Source organism: Lepeophtheirus salmonis, chromosome 9 (genome assembly GCF_016086655.4).
Source record: "Lepeophtheirus salmonis chromosome 9, UVic_Lsal_1.4, whole genome shotgun sequence".
Lineage (NCBI taxonomy): Eukaryota > Metazoa > Arthropoda > Copepoda > Siphonostomatoida > Caligidae > Lepeophtheirus > Lepeophtheirus salmonis.
In genome coordinates, this window is record NC_052139.2 from 4,429,183 (window position 1) to 4,435,232 (window position 6,050).

The window sequence follows — 6,050 nt, forward strand, 5'->3', positions numbered from 1 at the left end:
GGACTCTTCTTCATAGATGCTTCACACATAGTAGTCCAAAAAGTTTAGATCCGTCCAGGTAGGAGGCCATATTCATTTACTCTTTTGCTTCAGGATGTCGAAGTGCATTGTTTGCTCTCGGAAGGATCATGAGCCTTCTTTTCAAATGTTCCCGACCAATCAGTCGATTCAGGGAATTTCGTAAACTCAATAATCTATTTTGTTGTGCTCCCGGCGCGGAGACACACTGTCGTGACCGCACGGCGTATCTCAAAGATTTTTTTTTCTAATACAATTTTAACAGCTTAATCAAATTAGCACAATTTTAAAACATTGATCTCAGGATTGGCAAAATATTGAGGTATAAACTAGCTCCAGATTTAAAAACCTCCCTTGTAGATTTTAAATATAGTAGAACACCGGAACTCTAAAAGTCACTTGTTCCAAAAAAAGCGTTGAGAAGCGATGCAGTTGAGTTCCTAAGTAATTTTCCCCATAAAAATATTTCAAAACCGATTAAATCGTTCCTAACCATCAAGTTTTACTCTAATGTTCTCTTTTTTATAACAAAATTACCGGTTTTAACATTTTTCACTTCTGCTTTTCTGCCATGTTTTTCTTGTAACCATTGTATTTTGTCTGTGTCTAAAACAGTACATAAAACAACAACATAAACATGGATCACATTCTTACATTGCTTTCGAATCCGCCAAACAATAATATCAACTCGCGGCATGTGGTCGAACCTCGAACCGTTTTTAAGTACAATGTAAGTGCAAAAACGTGGGATTTGAATGTTATGCATAGAGCACATTTCTAAAATTGTATTTTATATTACAGGATTGTCCAATGATTGGTTGAAACAGGAAATTTTAAATTGATTCAGAATCTGTACAGCTTTTAACATATTTTTCTAATGATGTACTTAAGACAATCAGCATGTGCTATTATGTGGATATATACATATGTGTTACCTGTTACCTTGGGATTGATATTACATATTGTATTTACCCATATTTACATGGAGAATATAATTGATTAATACTTCTATCTCTCTCTCTGGCAACATTCCTCCTCATGACGTCCTCATAATTAATGGTGCTCATTTATATATTTAATAAAGAAAGAAAGAAAAAAAAAAAATGCTTGAAATGAGATAAAACAAAATTGAGAAGAGTAATTATTTATCAATAATTAGCACATAGATCATACTACTTTGTTTATGATTTGATTGTGAAATTGTATAAGAAAGACTGGTGATTAAAAGGTGTTGGTACATATTACTAGGGATGAATCAGTTCTATTTGACGTCACGTCCCAGTCGAACGCAAAATAATAAGTTTTTCTTAATTGTGTCATCCTCAGTCACTCTCGACCATAAAGGGTCCAATATTGATAAGAATAATTAATTTAACAAAAATGGTTAACTATTAGCTTGAGTCATAAATAATTTGCGGTGTTTTATAAAAATGCTAAAAAACTGTACAATCAATTAACTTCTTCGCTCTGGGATACTATTAAGTTGTGGTTATTTTAAATTAATCCAAGACTCCTCTTCTATCATTTTCTTCATCGCCCGCTGTATACCACAAATAACCTTTTCGAGGCCGTCAAAATTGTCCTCTCAGAGTAGATGTTTGATCTTCGTAAATAGAGAACAGTAATTCAGGCTTAGGTAAGGATATAAGGGATTTTTTAATGCTCTGGGACACCACTACTGGTCAGGATATCCTGTGTATCCTTAGGTGCATGAGGTTTTGCGTTGTTCTATGGCAGCAACATATCTCAAAGCTGCAACGTCTACTGTACTTGTCGAATGCTTAGCCAAGGACTGGAATAAATCAGGTCACGAACAAGGGGGTGACCTTGCCTAGGCTCTGGGTCTACTTGGGAAGTCCTGGATGCCCCTTCTTCTCCAGAGTGAAAGTGCCATCCTCCATGGCACTTAACCTAGATTAAAACAGTCTGCCGAGTACACTACGAGGTACAATAAAATACCTTAATTTCGTTACCCATACTAGGAATAACTGGAAGGAGGCTAGTAATAACTCTACCCACTTAGAAGGACATTTACCCTCAGAATAATACGTACCCTAAGAAAGCCCTTGTTATAATGAGGATTAAAATTAAAAATCCTACTATTCAGACAAAGGTTAATTTATTAGCGGAGTAGTAGTCTATTCCGGCTAGGTATAGGAGATTTCAGTGTAAATGTCCATGACTGATTTTCCTATGTTCCAGCGGAGGTTGACATAGCTACAAACACAATGATAAACCACCAAATTTTTCTTTGAGACCGGTTCAAACATATTTTTTTAAAGGACAAAATTAATTCTTTCCACTAACCAGGGACGTCCGCTGAATTATATTTTTTTGGCGAGGACCTTTGCTTTCAGACTTTTTTTGAAAAAAAATAAACAAATTAAATTTATTTGGAAAAAAATTTGGAAACTATCAAAAAAATTTCTATAGAAAATTTCAAAAATCCAAAGCTATTCACAGAGAATTTAGTTTTGCAGAAAAAAATTTGAAAAATTAAATTTTTTGTAAAAAAATATGAAATATTATATTTAATTTCAAATATTAAATTTTCTAATAAAAAGGAAATATGCCTTAATTTGGTACGGGCAACAGTTTCTCTATCCCACTCCCTGTAAACACCCCTGTTAATTACCATAATGGTCTCAGACCGATCTAAGATGTTCAGACCGATGCACAACACTATTATTTATTCACTAGAGGTATACAGTATGTACAATGAAACTAAGAATATTAAAGATTTGGCAAGAAACTATAATGACCTCATTTAATCGATAATAAAGATAATGTACGGAGCTGACTGAGAAGGGATTCATTAAAAAAATTAAAGAGAAATTCTTTTCCCTTGTGATGTTTAAGTTTATATGTATATAAATAGCAGATTGAATTTCAATTATAAATCAATAAAATTTGAATTATTCAAGTAATATCAATGTTTGACACACTTGAATTCATGAATAATAATAATACCTAATATTAATTAAGTATTAATTTGATAAAAATTCGATCTTCATTCATAGTCGGGTCGGATAATTTTTGGTAACTTATGAAGCGCTACGTCTACCTAATCTGTCGTGGGGGAAATTGGGCAAATATTTTATCTATCCCCTTTTTTGTGGAGTTGTCAAACTTAAGATTAGTGTTGTATCGTCCCTGATTTATTCGGTCAAGTCCAGTCTTAAGAACGGTCCTTGGAATTTTCTCTAAAAATATCTCTGTATTAAGCCAAATAATGTCATATGAGATACAGGGAATGGGGGTATCTGAAGGAATTTTTGTCTTGGACAAGGAAAAATAATTGTTCTGGAAGAAAAAATTTAATGAGAAAAGAGGGGAAAATTTGTTTTTCAAAAAAAAAAAAATATCTTTTGCAAAAAATATTCAAATTTTCATTATAATAGGATATCAATCTCTGGAGGAGGGTCAAGGCTGAGGCCTTTGCCATGTATAATTCGTCTCTGGAGGCCCTGAAAAAGTCAATTACCCATAAAATGGCAAGGCTGGATACCAACGATGTCACCAGATAAGAAGCTACCACGTTTGTAGGTGTTAATGCTTCATCATCGGCTCCTTCAAGTTAATATGCCATCTTTCACCTGGAGCGCTTCTTAATGGGGTGAATCTTTGACTCCGTTTCCTGGATCAACCTGGTTGTCCTCATGAACCTCAGGCAACCACTTTTGGTCCTGTCATCGACATTCTCAGTCCCCTTGATTGTGTAGTAGACCGATGACTTGGACAAATTGAGGTCTTTTAGGGGCTTGGTAATGGCCCTAAGGCTCTTCTTTTCCAAATGAAGTAAAGTGATGTTACGCTTTCGGTTAATGATTTCGTCGTTAGAGGCTCAAAAACCCGTTTTAGAAAAAAGTTTATATGCCAACAAAGAAAGATGAAGGTTGCGTAAATCATATGCAACAAACATAGTTAAAAATATACACCCTCTAAGATAATTATTAAGTTAAAGTTTCTGTCTTAATACTTATGGGTCACCCTGTTAGTAAATAATGTGCATGCCCCATTTGTAAACAAAGAAACTTTAGTATAATATTAGTGAAAGGACGCTAACTTCATGTCTAAAAACGCGTACTTTACGAATACAACTTAGTTTGTCTGTATGTATCTATGTTGAAACTAAGTCATTTTTTAGTATGCATCTTATGTATGACCAACACTTTTAAAGTACAATAAGTCTCTGAATTCATATTAATAAAGTTCATTAGAAGCACTTTATTAATTCATATATATATGTTCTTTTTAAGGGAGGGGAGAGGAAAAATTTCAAATAATCAAAATTTTTGCTTTGCTGCATATTTTGTCCGAATTACCATTTTTTGAGGAAAAGTAATTTTTCCCCTATTTTTGCCTCGAATTTCTTTCTTTCTCCCAGATAATTTTTTTAATTAAACCCAAAATTTAAGTCCCCCCTGATAACATTGAGCCACACCGAATAAGATAACAGCCGTCAACAGTGTTCTTGCAATATTTTTAACGTATCATATTTTATTATTAAAGATTTGTCGGATAGAAAGATGCAGTCCTCACAAGAGACACGTCTGGCTTAGGATCCATGGGTTCCCGATCCCTGGCTTATATACTTGATCTAAGAAATATCAATACTAATACTTCATATTAGTAATGTGTCGTTTGCAAACGTAACAGTTCTATGACGTGGCACATTGAATTGACCGATATGAACCGTCTCATCTCAAATGATTGATTTTTACTTTTAATTATTAAATTTTTTCGTCAGGATGAAAAAATTTGATGCAAAAATAGGAGGTAATTTTTTTAAGGATTTCTTTTCTTTAAAAAAAAAGCAACATTCTGGCGTATTATGCAGCAGAGCACAAAAATTTGAATTTCTGAAATTTTTTCTAAAAAATTTCCCGCCAAATAAAAAAAAAAATATAATCCTGAGGAAAAAAGATCATTCAATATAGAACTATATAAAAACGTAATGTGAAAATGAATGAAAGCTTGCAGGCGTTTAAGTCAACTCATATTAAAAAAGAAAACAAATGAAAGGTGCTTTATATGGAATTTAAAAAAAAAATTATGTGACTTTAGATAAGGTTCAGCAAGGAGCGAAGTACTACCTGGCTCATCTCGACATTATTATTTTTTTCTCAAGCTTTTATTATTATTCTTTTATTCTAAATGAGAAAAGATCTAACTATAGAGTAACTATTAGAAGTGGGTCGGGATATAAAATATCGGGGTTCGGGCTACTAGGCTTTGGGCAGATCTGTGAGCTTTCGGGCCAAAATATGATACAATTAATTCATTCTGATATATACTCATGAGAGCTAAATCAGACGCGTCCGCAGGGGTGGGCTGGAGGGGCTATACCCCCTCCCTAAAAATATCCAATTTCCCAAAAAATTAAATAGTTAATTTTCTGTGAGTAGCTATTAATTTTTGAAATTTATTTCCATAAAACTTAATTATTGTGGATATATATGAGCTTTATAATTTTTTTTCATTTTTTGTGTGAATAGCTGTTGATTTAAGTATACCACTTACAAATAATTAACAACCCTTATATTTCATAAAGTGGCAAAGTGAAGATGAAGTCATTGACCAATTATAAAGGAATTATTTCACATTAGAAATATATGTCGAACTGCAAAGTTCGGGCTTTCGAGCTCGGACCTAGACCAAATCCACTTCTAGTAACTACTTTTTAGCGAGTTCAGGAAATATGAAGAGAGAGTAAATCTGAAGATTTCTTGGAGGGTTATCTTTTAAATTACTAGAACTAAATTTGTCTATTCGCTGACGCTTAAAATCCGGAGAATAAAGTTTACTTCCATATTAGTGTATAATATGTGGAGCATATATCTTAATATTAACACATAATGATGATATCTTTGATGATCAAATAATTTAAACTTTCAGGGGCGTCCACAGAAAAATATATTTTTTATTGGGGGGGGCGCTTGGATTTTTTTTGAAAATCGAATAAATTTTTTTTTTCCATAGATATTCACAAAAAACTTTAAAAATCTATACACTAATTAATTAGTATTTTT